Genomic DNA, 19908 nt, shown 5'->3' with positions numbered 1-19908 from the left:
TAAAATGACACAATAAGTTTTTTAGCATGGTAGTAGTCCTGAGAAATAGGTAATAGGTACCTTTTGAATACAGCTTGCAGCAACATTGCCAGAAAGTGATCAAAAGAAACACGCTTTTGTACAAAATGGTAAGTCTATTAGCACAGAACAGAGTACTTTTTTTTTTAATGCCACGTTAATAATTAATTCTATATTGAATTATTGCAAAGCCAATAGGCCTATACAGACGTGCATATTATATTATTCTCTTTTTTCTTTTATTTATATTTTGTGTAGTTAAGTTATATTTTTATGTTGTAAATTACTAGATTTGTGTATTGTGATAAAATTGTTTTAGTTGTCGAGTTCACTGTTGTTGTATTCTTTTAACTCTTAAATGGTTCCAACTGAAGACCAGCGTCGGCCGCAAGGTTGAGATTAGGGCTATGCGGTATTGGGCTTGATGGCAATACCGGTATTATTCCGGTATTCAAATTTTGAAAACCGGTATCCCGGTATTTCGGTAATTTTTCGGTATTTTCCAAATTTTCCCTTTATTTTTCTTTCTTTCTGTATAAGTCTGTTGTTTTGTTGAAATATAACCAATATACATGAAAAGCAATTAATAAACTTCCCTTTTAATGAGCAAGTATTAAAATAAAAAACTTAAGTTGTTAATTGTTAACTAATACTTATATAATTTTGGAATTGGATTCTCTAATTCTTCGGTGAAAATTGTTTCACCAATTATTAGTTCCCAACCAAATTTTCGCATAATTTCTTTCGCTTGTACGAGGCTCATTAAATATCCAGTTCAAGCTTGTAAGGTCTCTACTGATGAAATCTTCGCTCCGCCCGGAACCAGCTCAGCTCCAAAACCCCGAGAGCTTTCAGCTCAAACTTCAAAACCATTTCGAATGCCTAGGTAGCGACGTGGACGATTACAACGACGGGTTTGTGGAAGCTGTCCATACGATCGGATCTAACTTCTTCAAAACCCGCCGTACTAGAACCAATAAGCTCTTGCGCTCTGGCCTTAGGCACATGGAGGTGAGGCGTGAGATGCTGCTACAGTCTTCTGGTGACGCTTAATTGTCGCTATCAGCAGTTCAATAGGCAGATCTCAAAATCTCTGAAGCGCGATGTACGCCGATTTAATACTAATAAATAGCATTGAAGAGGCTATTGAGCGTATCAGAGGCTCTAAGGTGTTTACCAGGGATCTGTCTGTAAGTCAAAGCCGGTTAATGAAGTTGAAGACCGACGACGGCAGAATCATTTCATCCAAACCTGAGCTGTTGGGGGAAAACGAGAGGTTTAATGGATAGCGACACGACAACCCGAACACCCGTCGAAAATCTAGCTAAAGACCCGAGGGCTAGATTAACCCGACACTATCACGAATACATCCCAGACGTCAGCCTGTACGAGATTAGTATGGCCCTCAAATAGCTTAAGAATAACAAAGCCCCGGGTGACGATGAAATTACAGCCGAACTCTTGAAGGCGGGTGGTAAACCAGTCCTTAAGGACCTCAAGACGCCGTTTAGTTCCGTCCTCCAGCAAGGGGGAACACCGAAAGCATGGAACAGAAGACAGTGGTGGTGCTCATCTTCAAAAAAGGTGATAACACCTTGCTGAAGAATTAAAGACCTATCTCACTTCTGAGCCATGTTTACAAGCTGTTTTTCAGGGTCATCACAAATCGTCTCGCAAGCAGGTTTGACGATTTCCAGCCTCCCGAACAAGCCGGCTTCCGAAAACCTATAGTACCGTAGACCACATGTACGTTGCGGCAGGTTATACAGAAGACCGAAGGGTATAACTTCCCCCTTTGCCTTGCATTTGTGGACTACGAGAAAGCCTTCGATTCGATCGAGACTTGGGCTGTGATGCAGGTCCTCCAGCGGTGCAGTTGACTACCGGTATATCGGAATGTTGAAGTGTCTAGTGTCTGTACAAAAACGCCACTATGTCCGTCCGATGACATGACCAGAGCACGAAGCCTATTCCTCTGCAGCGGGGAGTCAGACAAGGAGATGTGATCGCTCCGAAACTGTTCACCGTTGCATTGGAGGATGCTTTTAAGGTTCTGGACTGGAAAGGACGAGGCATCAACATTAATGGCGGGTACTTCACTCGCCTTCGATTCGCCGACGATATTGTAGTCATGGCTGAGACCATGGAAGACTTCGCTATGCTCGCCGACCTCAGCAGTTTCCGACCGAGTTGGCCTAAAAATGAACATGGGCAAGACGAATGTCATGTCTAACTAATTTCCATGTTGTCCCAACTCCCGCAATAGTCGGGGGCTCTGCGCTCGAAGTTGTTGACGACTATGTATACCTGGGACAAACGGTCCAGTTAGGTAGGTCCAACTTCGAGAAAGCTTACACTACAAATAAACAAAGCAAACTTGTGCGCGGTAAATTTGAAATTTGAAAGTATATTAAGAGGTAAGTAACTTCAAAAGCCATAAGTCGGAAGACAAGTTATTAAAAGTGCTTTCCTGTTTGAAATTAAAGTCGACTATTACTATTTTAAGCACAAGTCAAAATACCGAAAAACCGGTTTTGTAGATATTTAATACCGGTATTAAAAGAGGGGAAAAAATGACCGGTATCCCGGTTTTTCGGTAATACCGAATACCGGTATCCATGCCCTAGTTGAGATCATGCTGAGTTGGGACCATTTCGTGACAAAATTTATTTCCTTTTTTCTTTTTCTTTTATTTGTAAAAATGTCACGAATAAATGTTTTTCTTTCTTTCTTTCTTTCTTTCTTTTGTACAAAATTGTAAGCTATTATTATTTATGGTAATAATTAATGGTATTGGTGGTTGGTTATTTATTAATGGTAAGTTATTAGCTTACCTTCCATTTTGCACAAAAGCGTTTTGCAGAAACATAACTTATAATAACCAAGGCGGACCCGTATGTTTCTAATTCCAAGAGCATAGATCTATATAGGTGCTAAAGTACCTACAGTGCGTTTTGCTCAGGCCGGCCATATACTTAGTGCATATATCTTTGGTAGGAGTCGAGTAATCTAACCAATCCAGTGTGACTAACTCCAATTCAAAAATGCAAAAACGCGCTGAAAGGAACGAAGGGATTTACCTATAATATTTACTCGTGGTAGATGTTCCCACTTTAATCGAAAAAAAGCTTGCTCTGGATATTCGAACTCTAGTAGTAGGTGTATTATATTATACAGATACAATTATTTACTTATATCAGGAATGCTAAAATGGATGTAAAATTTCAGATCGATGTAACTAATAATAATTAATAAATTAGAGCAGAATTTTGACTTAGCGAGCTTTGTTTGGACTATATTGTATTGGAATTGTAGGTACCTAGTTATTTTGTATCTTGTATCTCTGTAATATTATTCTGCATAAACGACAAGGAATAAATTTTGGCTCAGCCTACCAGCGCCATCTTTGTTGAAATCATATTACCATCTCGTCTGTGCAAAGTCTACATGTAAATTATGAAAGAGATCACGGAAAACACAACGTTAGTTTGACTCATTACTAAAAAGATGTCTCTGTTTCTATAGGTACAGTCAACATCAAATACAAATACTTAATACGCTTTTGAACGTGTATTCATTTGTACAGAAATGAAGAAATTACATTGCAAATAAAGTGACACTAATCTTAAGTATCGACATTTAAAGTAAAATAATGACAGCAAACGTTAATCTCTAATTATAATTAATTACCTCATTAAACATATTTAAAAGTAGTAGTAGTACTGTAAGTAGCCCGTGATTTACAATACGATCTAGATCTAGGTCGCATAAAAAATACTTTTTATGCTCTAGTGCATAAAATAAAATCTTCGCCTAAGACCAAGCCTATTGGGTGTAAACAGCCACTAATAAAGAAGTTTCTACGTATTTTTATAATAATTTTTAATTTCCATCCCATCCATCCCAGCGGAGTAGTGCGGATTGGGAACTTCACACGCACCATTGAATTGCGTCGCAGGTTTGTGCAGGTTTTTTCACGATATTTTCCTTCACCGCAAAGCTCGTGGTAAATTTAATTTATGTGTATAAAACTAAATAAAACAAAAAAATTAACCAAGTTAATCAAAATAGATCAATAAAATTGCAAAATAATAAATTATATAATAATGCATGAACAATAACACTACTGGCAATTGAAGTATCCCATGTTAGGCCTCTAGGTTGGCAACACATCTGCAATCCCCCTGGTGTTGCAGGTGTCTAATAGACACTGTCTATGGGCGGTGGTGATCTCTTACCATCAGGAGACCCACTTGCTCGTTTTCCATCCAGTGTAATAAAAAAAAATATTTAAAAAAGGTGCATGGTAAGTGATCAATTGTTTCCACTGTTGCTATTTCATTTCCTCGCCATCGAAGTGGAAAGCAGTGTAAAACTCGAGCATTAAATACATTTTCCCCTCGACGTGGCTTATGAACGTCTCGGGTAAAATGGCTCGTTTTATGCTCTTGTTGTACAGTACAATCTACTATTAGATGCACCTAACAGTAACAACTTCGTGATTACTAGTCTAAATATCGGTAACTAGGTCAAGTACCTATCTAAACGGGTCTGCAATCTGCACCCTGGGAGTAATATACAAAATGCTTACCTACACGATCACTTAACCATTTCAGTAATTTTGGCATCACAGTATCAAATACCTACGCAGACCCAAACAATAGTTTTTACTTTGCAGCCAGATTCGAAAAAGTAGATACTTTACTAGGTATTCCTAATGTTTCAAAAAAATAAAAGGGTTTAGCAGGCTAAGGAAGGACATGTGGCCTCTGTGAAGAAAAGGTGAATTGATAAAATGTCAATTGTTTGTCACCTCATAACTAGTAATCACTCGATGAATCACTCCAACTTCCAGCCCTCTATTTTGAACTGTCACAGTTATAATGTCAAAAATGTATTTTGTTAACATTTTGTTCAAACTCGTTTTTCTCCTAATCCATAGCAGCTAAAGCATCGAAAGGTACGTAGTTTGAGTTGGAGAATACCTTACAATTTTATTTATATTTTATACGTGAAAAATATAAAGAAAAAAATGACAATTTATTTTTTTGGCAGTTTTATTTAACAAGTTTTTTGAAGGTACAACTATGAAAAAAATTATTTAAATTGCAAATAGTATTAACTACTACCATACGAAAAATCAATTGATTATAATTGGTGCAACATACTGAAAAAAATAAAAAACTAACGAAAGTATTCAAGTATCAAGAGTCTACTGAAGGTTCACTTTAATAAAAAAAAAATTAACTTTGTATCAATAAAAATTGCATAATTAACTTCATTAAACTTAGCTTCTAATCTTAAATTAAAAAGATTTTTTGAGTTAAGGAGTCTAAAATTTGTTTGTACAATGTGATCATAATTTAATCATTCTAACATTTGTATATTTAATTCATCTTAACATTCGGAACGTAACGGTGAAATTTTCACACGCTTTTAAACGAAACAACAAAACTATTCAAAACTGTGAAACTTTTACATTAAAAACATAATAAATACCGCTAATAAATGTACATATGTAAGTATTTTTAGTCTATTTGTGTTCGAAATACTGAGAAACATGTGTTACAATTGACCGCTAATCCAAACCTTAAATCAAACGGAGCGTATATGAACCGCAACAAGTTCGGAATTTTTGAAGTTTAATGTTCGATGCCTACCAAAAATAGTGTATATTCTGAATTTGACGTATGGCTGTAACACAAGACAGTTCAGTACTGCTGCTGCTGTTTGAATACTTTCGTTATTTTTTTATTTTTTTTTTCAGTATGTTGCACCAACTATAATCAATTGATTTTTTAGTATGGTACTAGCTAATACTATTTGAAATTCATAGGTGTATCTTAAAAAAAAACTTGTTAAAAAGAACTGCCAAAAAATGAATTTTAATTTTAATTTTAATTTTTCACGTATAAAATATTAATAAAATGGTAGGGTATACTTACTTCCACAAAAATTTCAATGCCTGAGCTGCCATGGACTAGGAGAAAAACGAGTTTGAAAAAAAAATGTTAAGAAAAAAAATATTTTTGACATTATCTCTGTGACAGTTCAAGATAGAGGGCTAAAAGTTGGAGTGATTACCTACTAGTTATGAGGCGACAAACAATTAACACTTACCAATTCAACTATTCATCACAGGGGCCACATGTCCTTCCTTAGCCTGCTAATTGCTAAACCCTTTTAACTCATTTTGTTTGGAAACATTTCGATTTTAAAATTCCATAATTATGATATTTAAATTACCTACATAATATCCAATGGACTTCGTATAGCATTACTTAGCTTTGATTCATTTAGGTATATGTAATTATGGCCATTCAATCCACTATTTATTTGTTTTAAACCAACTAAAGATCAAATTTTGCAGTTAGGTAGGTACCTAATTGAAATTTATTCTAATTTCAGGGCTATAATAGTGTTTTTTACTGGAGTCGCGTCTTCGAATTATCGTTTTACTTAATAGTTTTTGCCCGCAATTTTGTCTGCGAAGAACGCAATCATGCGAGAACTATCCATTTTTTCCGGGAGAAATAAAAAAACGCCCCTATATCCTTTCCAGAGTCGCAAGCTATCTCTACGAAAAATAATTTTTATTCTTAGAGCTATCTACATCCCCAGTTTTGTCTAGGTATACTCCGTTTAATTTAAGCTTTGAATCGTAGAGTACATTGTTGGTTTGAATCAACGGTCAAATTCTAGCACACGTTTCTGGGTATTATGTACATTTATTAGCGGTATTTATTGTTTTTATTATAGAAGAAGCGCGAAGAGATAACAGACAGACGTTCTTATTCATTTTATAATAATAGTAAGGATCTACTCAACTACAATGTTTTATTCATTCAAACGTTTAGAATTAAATAAATGTTTTAGGGCATTACTATACTTTTCAAAAAAAACTAAAAACATCCGTAAGTAACTACCTACCACGAAACATATATTGAAACACGTCACAATAAATTGCATTTCGTACTCCCAGCCTGGAACTGGCTTGTAAATCGTAGGTATTCGAAATGCAAATAATAAGTTCGTTAGCGATTCGCCGTGTTGTGGTCGCACGGCAAACAAATGCACGTCACTATTCGTTGCCACAGGCGGACAAAATACCGCGAAAATACCCCAGCGCTGCCAACGTCGAAATACCAGCCGTGAGTCTATGGTTAAAATTTGAATTCAAGCGTTGAATAGAATTTGAATTTATTTATCGGGTTAGCTGTAAGCTTTGACTAAAGCCGGACTACATTACGAATTGGGCTTTCATGTTGCCTTGCTTCTGAATGTGCAAAAATCATTACATTGCGCAGAATTTGTAGTCGCTAATGACGTGTACGGATGTAGAAACGTTTGAAAAAGTTTGAAAATTAATCACTAGGTTGGATCGAACTGTTATTATTAGCGATGTGGGTGAGCATAATTTATTGCGTTATATTGTTTACTTCGAGCATAGTTTGGAAGCTCCCAGTGGAGTGGCGCAGTAACATCTTTATTCCCACCGGGATTTTTGGGTATCGACAGCGACGACGAGTATGTTTTGACATAGGTACTCTTTCTTGTTTGTCCTACTAACTGCGAGATTATTGTGTAATGCATAGGTACATAACGTTATGTCACGCTTCGGGTTGCTTGACGAAAATGTCGGCTCCATGTTACTAGAAGGTGTTAGTTCAAGAGCCGATTGTGTTTAAAATCTTTTTCAAAACAGTGTCGTAACATGCAGGCTACCTTGGTTGCAACCCCCCAAATAAAACCCTCGACCTTAATGTGCTTGTCATGAAACCCGTGGTCGTATAAAAGAGTCATTGCCAAGAGCGTAGTCAGCGGTATCGGCATTTTTTGAAAAAATATTAGTTTTTCTTTTACAAATATACAATTTTACTCACAAATGTGATGAAAAACATTGTATGTCGCACGGGCGGTACTAGAATTACGAACATCGACTCATTAAAGCCTTCAGTCTTAGACTCTCGTTCGTAATTCCTTTACCGCCCTTAAGACACAATGTACTATACTAATATCACAGTATAACAACTTGTTAATACTGTGCTAATATTGTGAATGAAAAACTGCGTATGTTTGTTTGTTACGCTTTCACGATTAAAGTACTCAACCGAACGTGATGAAATTCAGTACCGAGATAGTTTGAGACTCAGACAAGGACATTGGATAGCTTTATCCCGGGGCGCGCGATGGACGAATTATTCGCAGTCAAAGTCACCGGCAAGAGCTAGTACTTACAAGTTATTACGACAAAGCAAGTACAGTCAACAAAATTGATAAACAAGTTGGACTTATAACAAATAAGCGTAAAAGCATTTATACGCGGGTTCATTCGCTTAAACCATATTCTGGTACAGTCAAGGGCAAAGATATCGACACGGCCAAAGTTGCATAAATATGTATACACAGCCTTAATGTTAAGTGCATAAAGTCGTGTATACATATTTTTGTAACTTTCGCCGTGTCGATATCTTTGCCCTTGACTGTACCTAGTTGCATTGAACCTCTTCCCTTTTTGTAGTCGGTTAAAAACAACTTATGAAGCCCGACTACTGTCAAGTAGGTAACTTATACAGCCTGATCTCGTATCACCATCTCACGACAACGAAATAAGTAGTTCAAAACTTTCATGCAATTTTAGCCTTACCATTTGTACTCGGTCACGATTTCATATTTCTAAGACTATAATTTGATTTGTTCTCTGTATTCTGTTTGGAAAGAGAAAGACGCTGGTATTTTTAAATTTTCACTAGGATTATTACTTAATTTTTTTTTTTTTTTTTTAAGATTTGCTTATTCCAAAAGGGCATAACTCCAAAACTACCACACAAATACAGGATGACTTCAAATTGGTAATACAAAATTAGTGTGTTATTGAAATAAGAAATCATGAACAATGTATTGAAACCGCAAATTTCATCGGACTTATTTCAACAAAAGAGTTAATGCATTATATTACCCAGCATTAACTGAGCACGAAACACTAATTTTGTATTACCAATTTGAAGTCACCATGTAGATCCATTACTTTAGTCTAGTGTCTATTAAAAAAAAAGTGATGACGTAAATCTGACGTTGAAGTTGTCAAAATTTTGTTTTAGATTAAAAATCGATTTTATAATTCTACTATAGGACTCTACTAGATACTCCACCAAGCTAAGTTTGCACCTCGCCTCAGTGAACAGTTCAAAAATTTAAAATTCAACAAAATTTGACGAAAATTCGTAAGACGCGTATCGGCGACAAAAATGCTAACCGACCCGTACTGAGTACGTTTCGTCTCCTATTTGTTGAATTTTTTTGAACTGTTCTTGTTAAGACGCGAGGTGCAAACAGCTTGGTGGAGTAGTATAGTTAAGAATAAATCAGTTTTAAGGACAACAATATTTTTACAAGAGCAAATGGTAGTAGCAAGCTGGTAAAGCAGACATATACTTCCGTACGCAATTTCCATAATCATATTCTGTAAACGCTGCAAGCACTGAATAAGCGGAAGCCTTTTAACGGTCAGTAGAATGTTTAAAGTTATGATTGGAAGCGATGTTTTTAAAAATATCCTTTTCACACCTCTCTTTCAGTAAAGTAACTTTCCTCCCTGGCGAGAGGGAGCAAAGTGCAACTTTTCTGTTCAAGGTTTTTCTTAGTGTTTTATTGCAAATGCCATTGTTTGAAGTTGATAATTGTAAAGCCACGCCATTTTCTATGCCGGTTATTCTTTAATAATATTTATAACTATTTTTTTTCAAGTTTCTTAATGCTTGGTGTGAAAAGTTGTATGAGCCACTCGGGAGCAAAATTATTTTCATCTTGGGCGTTAACACTTGAATCCCTCATTACGCTCAGGATTCTACTTTAGAATCCCTCGCTACGCTCAGGATTCTATTGTAGAATCCTTCGCTACATTCTGGATTCAATTTACGCCCTCGCCGTAAATACACCATTTTGCTCCCTTGTGACACAAATAACTATTTTAACGGCCTTTTGGCAATTTTCATTGATAGGTATTTTGTAGAAGTAGTGTATTGTATTTTGTCTTCTTAAGGGGATCCCATGCCCCAAGGACCTTCGATCTGAATTCCTTAGTTTTCTAATGATTTTTGTAGCTTATTATATTAACAACAACGGTTTTAACCCTTAAATTGGCACTGTGCATCACCGTGTACGTTAGTTAATAAAAAATCCTATCATCAATATATATATTTTTTGAAACTTTTATGACTAAAAACTACTAAATAATTTTATGATGAATGGTTGAAAAAATATATGACTTGGCAATAATATAAGTCAATGGTTATAAAACAGAGATCACTTTGATTTGACGTTGCTGGCTGAAAATCAGCGCTGGGGTGCTTTAACGTTTCAGGATTACCTATATAATTGCTAAGCCTGTGTCCGAGTCACAACCGCAATGACACATACTATCTTTCGTACTTTACCTACTTACTTAATAAATAATATTTTGTTATGTCTGGTGTTGTGATGTGATAAAGTATTTTTCATCACACTTGCTCGTAAACAGTGTCGTAACATGCAGGCTACCTTGATTGCAACCCCCCAAATAAAACCCTCGACCTTAATGTGCTTGTCATGAAGCCCGTGGTCGGTAAATGAGTCATTGCGCGTACACATTTTCTTGTCATGAAACCCGTGGTCGGTAAATGAGTCAGTGCGCGTACTGATGGCGCTGCGCGTGGCGTAGCAGCAGGACCACATGGACCACCACATGCACACGCACGCTGCGGCGCATGCCGAGGGAGGTAGAGGGCGACGCTGCCCACAGCCTAAGGTATCGCCAATATTTGGAACAATTATATTTTTTCTTTTACAAATATAAAATTTTACTTGCTAATGTGATGAAAAACATTGTATGTCGCACGGGCGGTACTAGAATTACGAAAATCGACTCATTAAAGCCCTCAGTCTTCGACTTCGGGCTTCTAATAGACTCTCGTTCGTAATTCCTTATTTACCGCCCTTAAGACACAATGTACTATTCTTTATTATTTTTTTCTTTACCCATGTGAATAGTTCCTATATAGATCCCGTTTCCATTTTTAAACCAGCGAAAATATTACAAAATTCAAGAGCCCAACTAATACATCACTTGCCAGTACTACCTTAATGTTACAAGGATTTATTTCCTTTCCGGAAACTTGTTGCTCAGACGTTCTGTTGTTTTTAAATTCGCCCAAGTTAGATTTCCAGTGGGAGCTGCCGTGTCGCCTTCCTTGAATTGGCATAACAAATACCTGTGCCACGGTAAACCTGGATGGCAAAGTAAAGTTGGAGGTAGATAATAAGCTTCAGGAGTATAATTTTAACATATTTATCCTATACTACACTTTACTCACGGCCACGCACGCGTAGGTACTTAATTAAAATACATTGAATCCCGAAGTTGAATTGAAATGCCGGGATTTTATGAATTCCAATGGGAAATCCCAAAAATTACATCGTGGTTTTCATCGACGTTGCATTATAAAGTCTTGTAAAATTTTATGACTTCAAGCTCAAGAGGTTGTTTTTTCGAGATTTTATCTAGATCCCGTAGGAATGTCTAGATAAAAAGTAGCCAAAAAGGTAGTAGTAGTAGTAGTAGTAGTAGTAGTAGTAGTAGTGTTATTTCTTATTTCACAAGGCCAGCTAACTACAACAAATTTTATCCAAATCCGTCCAAACGTTTTAGGCTGAAGAAGTAACAAACATACGCACACACTACGACGCACACACGTACGCACGCACACAGGCACACATTTTGAACACATAATATTTAAACAGCTTGCATAATTCTCTATTATCTTGAAAACGGAGGTTTTGGGTGACTCATCTCGGATCTTTCCCTGCTCACAATTGTTTCTGAGAAAAATATGTAGGTATTGTTATTTCTATGAAAATAACGGTTTTGGTAGACATTTGCATTGGAAATCTACCTAAGAAAGTGAGCCGCCAATTTTCCCGCTCAGCGCGAAATTAGAAACTTAACTATTTAAATTGCGTTGTCTGAGAACGTTGGAAATACTTTTATGTATTTCTTTCTTATTGAATTTAGCCTTGTCATTCCTTCAGTGAATTTTAGGGAAGGTATACTACATTTTTAATGGTGTAGATTATTTGTGTTTAGATAATCTTCTATATAAATAAAAATGAATCGTAAAATGTGTTGCTAAGCGCAAAACTCGGGAACGACTGGTCCGATTTCGCTAATTCTTTTTTTGTTGTGTTCGTTACTGTCAGGAGAAGGTTTTTATGTAAGAAAATACAACGGGAGCGAAGCCGCAAGCAACAGCTAGTGTAGAAATATACTTAGTATATTATTAAACCAACTACGTAAAACACTAATGACATGCAAAATAGTTTGTTCTCGAATAAAACGAGGGTGCGAATAAGAATATGTACCTAATTGGTCTTTTCGTCAAGAACTCAAGTAAAACACTTTATTAGAATTTCTACTTACTGTAAGAAGAAGAGTGGCTTCCCTGTCGGTATTCTACAGGCTACATTTCGGTGAATGTGCTCCGGAACTGAACGACCTTATTCCACCGGCTCCTGTCTTCCACAGGACGACCACAAGTAGGCGGAGTCTCCACCGTTACGTTGTCAGTATTACCAAAATCAGCACAAAGCGTTCTCGCTCTTCCTTCATCAACCGCACAGCAAATGAGTGGAATTCCCTGCCTGCGACTGTGTTTCCTGAACACTACAATTTGGCCGCCTTCAAGTCCAGGGTGAATGAGCATTTACTAGGCAAGCATGCTCCATCGTAGGCCTCATCCTCGCTTTCCATCAGGCGTGATTGTGGCCAAACGCGAGCCTATATTGTATAAAAAAAAGATAAATTAAAAAAATTACACATATGATGGTATTGAGAGGTGTCCCATTTTAGAATTAATTTTAATTTCATACTTCCAATCCTTTGTTTTCCTGCAATCTGCGCTAGAGGGGTGGGGTGACTCGAACCGGTGCGGGGCGGAGCGTGGCCATTCTGTACGTTAGTACTATTATATATTATGTGGTATCGGTCATATATGGTCATATCTTAGAAGTCAAATTTAAACTTCTACTGCTCTGATTGACTTAAAAATTGCTACAGATAAGTAATGTAAGTAGGATGGCAATGCAAGCACAGTCAACCAATACCTAACCTAACCTAACAAACAAAAAGTTAGAAAACCCCCGACTTTGTCACTTCAAAGTTCCATATCTCAAAAACTGATTTTGATGAAACATGTCTAAGAACCATCGCTACAAACCCTGATTTCAAATAAAAAAAAACGCATTCAAATCGGTCCACCCGTTCAAGAGCTACGGTGCCACAGACAGACAGACACACATAGCGGTCAAACTTATAACACCCCTCTTTTTGCGTTGGGGGTTAAAAAAGAGTCATCATCATCATCATCATCCCAGCCTATATACGTCACACTGCTGGGCACAGGCCTCCTCTCAGAACAAGAGGGCTTGGGCCATAGTTCCCACGCGGGCCCAGTGCGGATTGGGAACTTCGCACGCACCATTGAATCGCTTCGCAGGTTTGTGCAGGTTTCTTCACGATGTTTTCCTTCACCGCAAAGCTCGAAAAAGGTTAATTGTCAAAAAACCTTCTATTAAAAAAAAAATTTAAGGATATTTTATTCCAATATAACCTAATACCTGGTGCTAAAAATCCATTGTGCATTTTGCCCAGGATTGAGTAGACTCCCGCGGTGCGCAATAGAATAATAAAAGCAGTCCCGAAACGAAAGAAACCCGAACTGGGAACATGTTTTTGCTTTCGTCCATGCTTTTAGGGCTGCCTCTGTATTAAGTGTTTTTCATCAACTGTACAACTTTCGACTCATCTTTGTATACAAAAATAAAACTAGTTTAAGTGCTAAGGTTCCGTGAATTTTTTTAGGTACAGTCAAGTGTAAAAATATGAACTTGAAAGTTTTCAAAGAAAAGTGTACCTAACTTTTCCTTTTTTTTAATTTTTGGAAAAAATATGGTTTTTCCTACTCAGAATCAAGAGCACAATCGATTCCGATCGTTTAAAAAAATGACCCCATTTTTTCATACAAAATTTTATGAGTCAGTTTTGTCACGCCCATACTAAGTGTATGCAAAAAAAGTCGCAAAACTGTCATTTTTTGGGGACGTTTTTCTAACTATCAGAATCGATTGTGCTCTTGATTCTGAGTAGGAAAAACCATATTTTTTCAAAATTTCAAAAATAATTAAAGCTTTTTTGAAAACGCCCACTTATTTAAAGTTTCAAAAATAAGTACCACAGACTTATTCCGACGCAATAAGGCCGTAGTAACATATTTTTAAGTGGTTCGAATATATACCGTAAACTGCTTCAACTTTGCCCTCTGGCCCCAACATTGCCCGAGTTGATTTAGTCGATAACTTAGCACTCTTATAGGTTTTAAACTTTTATCTACACGGGAATTATAATTACGGGCACCGCTGAGTGGAGACCATTTCGGCTTCGCATCATTATTTGTTTGTTCTTGTATTCTTTATAATTTTCTAAATTTGTTTTCTCTTTTTTTGTCATGATGTGGCGGCTGAATAAACATATTTCTATTCTATTCTACATCACGTAGAGTGGAATCTATGTGCCATTAATTTAATGTTGACATTCCATACATCTGCCAAAGAAATCATAGCGAAATTGATTATGAAAAGGTTCCAAACCTGGTAAGTGATTCAGTTTCCTCGGCTGTATGTCGAAAATACATGGTAGGCACGCTAATGGCTGTATTTATGAATATCTAGTGTTAGCAGATCCCTACTTCTAAGCAAAATGTACGAAGGGTGGGGTCATATTAAATCGACTTCAAAAAATGAGCATTTGTCGACCACAAATAAAAAATCCTGAAAAATATTTATCGGGCATTTAGTCAAACTACCTCTGAAATAATTCATAAAACCTTGTACATGGGTATTTAAGTAAATGAATATAAAATACTCGTATCACGGGACAATTCACACCAATTGACCTAGTCCCAAAGTAAGCTTAGCAAAGCTTATGTTATGGGTACTAAGCAACGGATAAATATAATTATATAGTATTCATAGAAATCATAGTAAATACGCCCAAACCCTAGAACAAGGTATTTTTTTTTGTATTTGTAACTTATAAAATGTTAACAACCCTAATCACATCATAGAGTTATAGCAAACACAGAAGCGGCTGTAAATAAATAGTTTTGTTTGTTCATGACCAGCAACTTCCTCGTAAAGGTGGAGAATCGAAGTTTTACCCAGGCCAGCCAGTGTTGCAGAGCAGCGATCAAGTATCGATTAACTATTATTTTATTAACAAACATTTTATGGATTATTATTTTCTGCAACCTTTCTTTAGGCCGAACTTCGTTTGTAGGTGTTTCTTGTAAAGACATTGCTGACGTGGGCGATTATTTCCTATGAGATGTAGATTCCGATTATCTACCTAATGGGTTTCTGATATTTATTAAAAGTAATATAAAAAAATACTTCATAAAAATCTAAATGTTAATTAAGATTGGTTTTTTGGAATCTTTTTGTATTTTTTATTTTTACTTTTACGGTCATCCCGTAAAACCTAAATTGAAAATACAAACTGAAATATAGATGCACAGAAAAACCAGAAAAATAAGACCATCACTGGGAATCGAACCCAGGTCCTCGGTATTCCGTACCGCGTGCTATACCGCTGCACCACTGATGGTCAACGGTACAGACACGAATTTCCCCTATGCACCTCATATCTCAGCTTGTTTGTTTCTTATTTAGCCACTTAAGCAGTGACGCTAGCGACATCTATGCCGTAGCCCTCATCAAGAAACTTTTTCGGCACTCCATTGGAACTAACCGCTCACCCGGACAAGAGATATCGTTACTAAGCAATCAAATTAAGATTGGTTTTTTGGAATCTTTTTGTATTTTTTATTTCAATTCCAAATTTTTACTTTTACGGTCATCCCGTAAAACCTAAATTGAAAATACAAACTGAAATATAGATGCACAGAAAAACCAGAAAAAACTTACCGAGTTCTTTTAAGGAGCGTTACCAAAAAATCGTACTTCCAACAAGATATTTCATGTACAACATCTATTAAATTACAGAAAAAACATGTTTACTTACAAAAATCTGCAATTGTTTGAAAAATGTCGCGGACAGATTAGTGTCGGCAAAAAAGTTGATTGGCCCATTTTCTTCTGAATTGATATTAAACTACCAAACCTACTGCACTATAAGATGATATATTAAAAATACTGAAAACTGCACACTTCTATGTTTTATGACAAACGTTTGGTATGGCAAGTAAAATTATGTATGACACTAAAATTATGTGAAACGAAGTGGTTCGGTTTTTCCCTCTGCACTCCAGCTATTTGGCATGCATTGTCTTCTCTTATTGACGGCCTGCACTGTCCAATGTCTGTAACTACACTTGACATCACTAAAATCGCAAACAACCAAACTAAAACTCCAAGACTGGTTCAATATCAACCGATTCCTTTCCCAACATCATATCTACCGAAACCGCGTAGTCTCAAATCCATCCCTACACACTTACAATAAGATCGTTTTAAGAACTATGTATTCGGTTGGATACGAGGTTGTGAATGTTAATGTTGAATATGTGCTTCGTACTGGCCACCTCTCGGGAAGAACAATTGAACAACGCATTAAAACTTAAACTGGTTCCACACGAGTTTCGAATAAATACTCGGTTGTTCCATGAATATAAGTTTGTAGTACCCAAGTATAGTACCTTTCGAGGTTATTGCAATGAGGGTTGGCTGTGACAGGCTGGTAGACGATAGCATTGTGAGGTCCATTTTATAACTTTTGCCTGTCAATAAATTCATTATGACTATGAGAAATCATAAAGAAATAACACATAGTAATATTAATATACTCGTTTTACATAATGTATATAAAATTATGAATATATTTCACATGCAAAAGTTTGTGCCTGCCCAAAAATATTTACTTAGTTCAAAGATAATTAGTGTAAACAACAACTCTCGTTTTAAGTAGAAGGACTTGAAAATTCTTTTTTTACATTGTTTCTTGCAGAAAAGATACTAGATTTTCGAAAAAATGACTTTTACTTGTGGTCAAAAATGGGTTAAGGCCTGGATATCTGAAGTCAATCAATTTTTACTTCATCATGGCCTTGACCATGGTTATCTCTTTGATCAGGTAGAAATATACGTTTAATAAGGGTTTTGTTTAGGAACTGCATTAATTTGTTTACCAATGAAGTGGAAGATGCAGATGCCATTCTATTTTCTTTCGCGGTAATTCAGCTATTTGGCAGAAGATGGCGCCACCAAACTAGAACTTCATCGATCGATTTCTAAATCTAAAATAACAAGTAGATTTTGAGCCGAATCTTTATGATCGTGATCTGGATACCTTGGTACCTGAATAGATACCTAATGTTAGGAGAATTATCGGTTACTTTTGCGAAATCTCATAAAAATCCACTTTTATCCTCGTCCACGTGTGGAACGCTGCACGGGCAGGAGACCTGCGTGAAGCATTTTGCATCCAAATAACCAGGTCTTAAAACCCCATTATAAACCTAAACCTAACCTTGGAACTGCTAAAACGCCTAAAAGAATATAGCCATAAGCTCCACGCCGTTATTTCGTCGTCACCGTCATAAAACCTTCAATGCATACAAAAAACTTCATTTTCAATATCCCACGGTCGGTCGGTCGGCAATATGTCCTTCGGGGTTGGGCTCTAAAACATATTTTACGGCGGGACCCGCGATCGGGTCATGTGAGGCAGAGAGGTGGTGGAAAAAACGCCGCGGTTTTTAGTGTACCCACAGACTTCTATCATTCGATCTTTTCAATCTTGATTCTTGATTGATTGATTTTTGATCTGTGGTCTGTGGTCTAACCTAAATGTGTAATTTTTCAGTGGATTCTAAATGAAATTAGAACAGACACAAAGCGCTAATGCACGGAAGTTGACTAAGCTTTTTATTAACGTTATAGTTTTTCTGAATTTATTTTGGTCCATCGTGGTGGTGATAGCAAGTGCTGTGTTTCTCTCACTTTCGTATTAAACGTATCGTCCAATTACCAATATCTACAATACCTTATGTAGCGTTAGAATGAAAAACATCTCATGACCAAGTGTTTGCGTGCTGTTGGTATCTAGGAGTGATATCTGAAACTGCTCAGCCGGCTTAAAAAATACAAGTAGAAAGTATTATAGTATATAGGTACGTATACGCTACTCGTAAACGTGAAAGTTTGTGAGGATGGATGGGCGGATGTTTTTTAGGCAATCCCGTCAAATACAACTTAATAAATACTGATGATACTTTGTACAAATGTAGTTTATAACCTGGATTTACTACTACTTCGTGGTGTAGGTACCTATCTACCCCTTTAATCTTTATTTTCATACAAAGTCGCAAGTTTTTTTCCAAAAGCGCAGTCTGTTCTCCCGAGGCCATATCATAGGGTACTTTACGGGCAGACTATCGGCCAACCAACTCTATGACCTAATTCGTTCGGGACGAATCGGGTGCGATATTTAGAGGGTTAATAAATGGATGGCATTAAGGGTTGATAAGATTCCGCCGGTAGATTGCTTGTAAGCTGTCATGTCCACACCTTTGGATGAATAAATAATATCCATACTTCGGAGTTATAGGTTCCATTTTGTTTTAATTGTCATGCATGTTAAATTAAGAAAGCACCGGCCGTTCGTGGCTAGACGTCTTTCGTGTTAATTCTACTATTCCGCAAAAGATGGCCCCACTGAACATCACATTAAAATAAATGTACCTATATTACGTAGGTACGTACGCCAAGTTTCATGTAAATCTTTGAGCCGCTATTACGTGATTGAATAACAAACATCCAAACATCCAGATATCCGAACCTCCAAACATCTTCACAAACTTTTACATTTATAATATTGATAGGTAGTAGGATTTACGCCTATTTGGTTGGTCCAAAGATGTACCTACCTACTCTTCAATGTGTTAAGCGGTTTTGAAATCTACATGCGATATTAACACACGTGGGGCCTGTTATTAGATCTATGTTTTAGATTATTTTTTTAAGTTTGAGTCGGCTTATGTGTAAGAGCCGAAAGCAGGTCCTTGTTTTTGTTTACTTGTATTTTTTATTTCAATTCCAATTTTTACTTTTACGGTCATCCCGTAAAACCTAAAATGAAAATACAAACTGAAATATAGATGCACAGAAAAACCAGAAAAAAACTTACCGAGTTCTTTTAAGGAGCGTTACCAAAAAATCGTACTTCCAACAAGATATTTCATGTACAACATCTATTAAATTACAGAAAAAACATGTTTACTTACAAAAATCTGCAATTGTTTGAAAAATGTCGCGGACAGATTAGTGTCGGCAAAAAAGTTGATTGGCCCATTTTCTTCTGAATTGATATTAAACTACCAAACCTACTGCACTATAAGATTATATTTAAAAAATCCTGAAAACAGCACACTTCTATGTTTTATGACACACGTTTGGTATGGCTAGTAAAATTATGTATGACAATAAAATTATGTGAAACGAAGTGGTTCGGTTTTTCTCTCTGCACTCCAGCTATTTGGCATGCATTGTCTTCTCTTATTGACGGCCTGCACTGTCCAATGTCTCTGTAACTACACTTGACATCACTAAAAATCGCAAACAACCAAACTAAAACTCCAAGACTGGTTCAATATCAACCGATTCCTTTCCCAACATCATATCTACCGAAACCGCGTAGTCTCAAATCCATCCCTACACACTTACAATAAGATCGTTTTAAGAACTATGTATTCGGTAGGATACGAGGTTGTGAATGTTAATGTTGAATATGTGCTTCGTACTGGCCACCTCTCGGGAAGAACAATTGAACAACGCATTAAAACT

General features: G+C 36.6%; 1 protein-coding gene across 1 annotated transcript in view; it reads left to right on the top strand.

Annotated features, from left to right (window-relative positions):
• Window positions 1–19908, top strand: part of LOC141427283 (oxamate amidohydrolase proenzyme-like) — a 32650-nt gene that overhangs the window by 1364 nt on the left and 11378 nt on the right. The window lies entirely within an intron of this gene.

This window comes from Choristoneura fumiferana, chromosome 4 (assembly GCF_025370935.1).
Source record: "Choristoneura fumiferana chromosome 4, NRCan_CFum_1, whole genome shotgun sequence".
In the NCBI taxonomy this organism is placed as follows: domain Eukaryota; kingdom Metazoa; phylum Arthropoda; class Insecta; order Lepidoptera; family Tortricidae; genus Choristoneura; species Choristoneura fumiferana.
The sequence above is the reverse complement of the archived record's forward strand: the minus strand, read 5'-3'. Positions and strand labels throughout refer to the sequence as shown.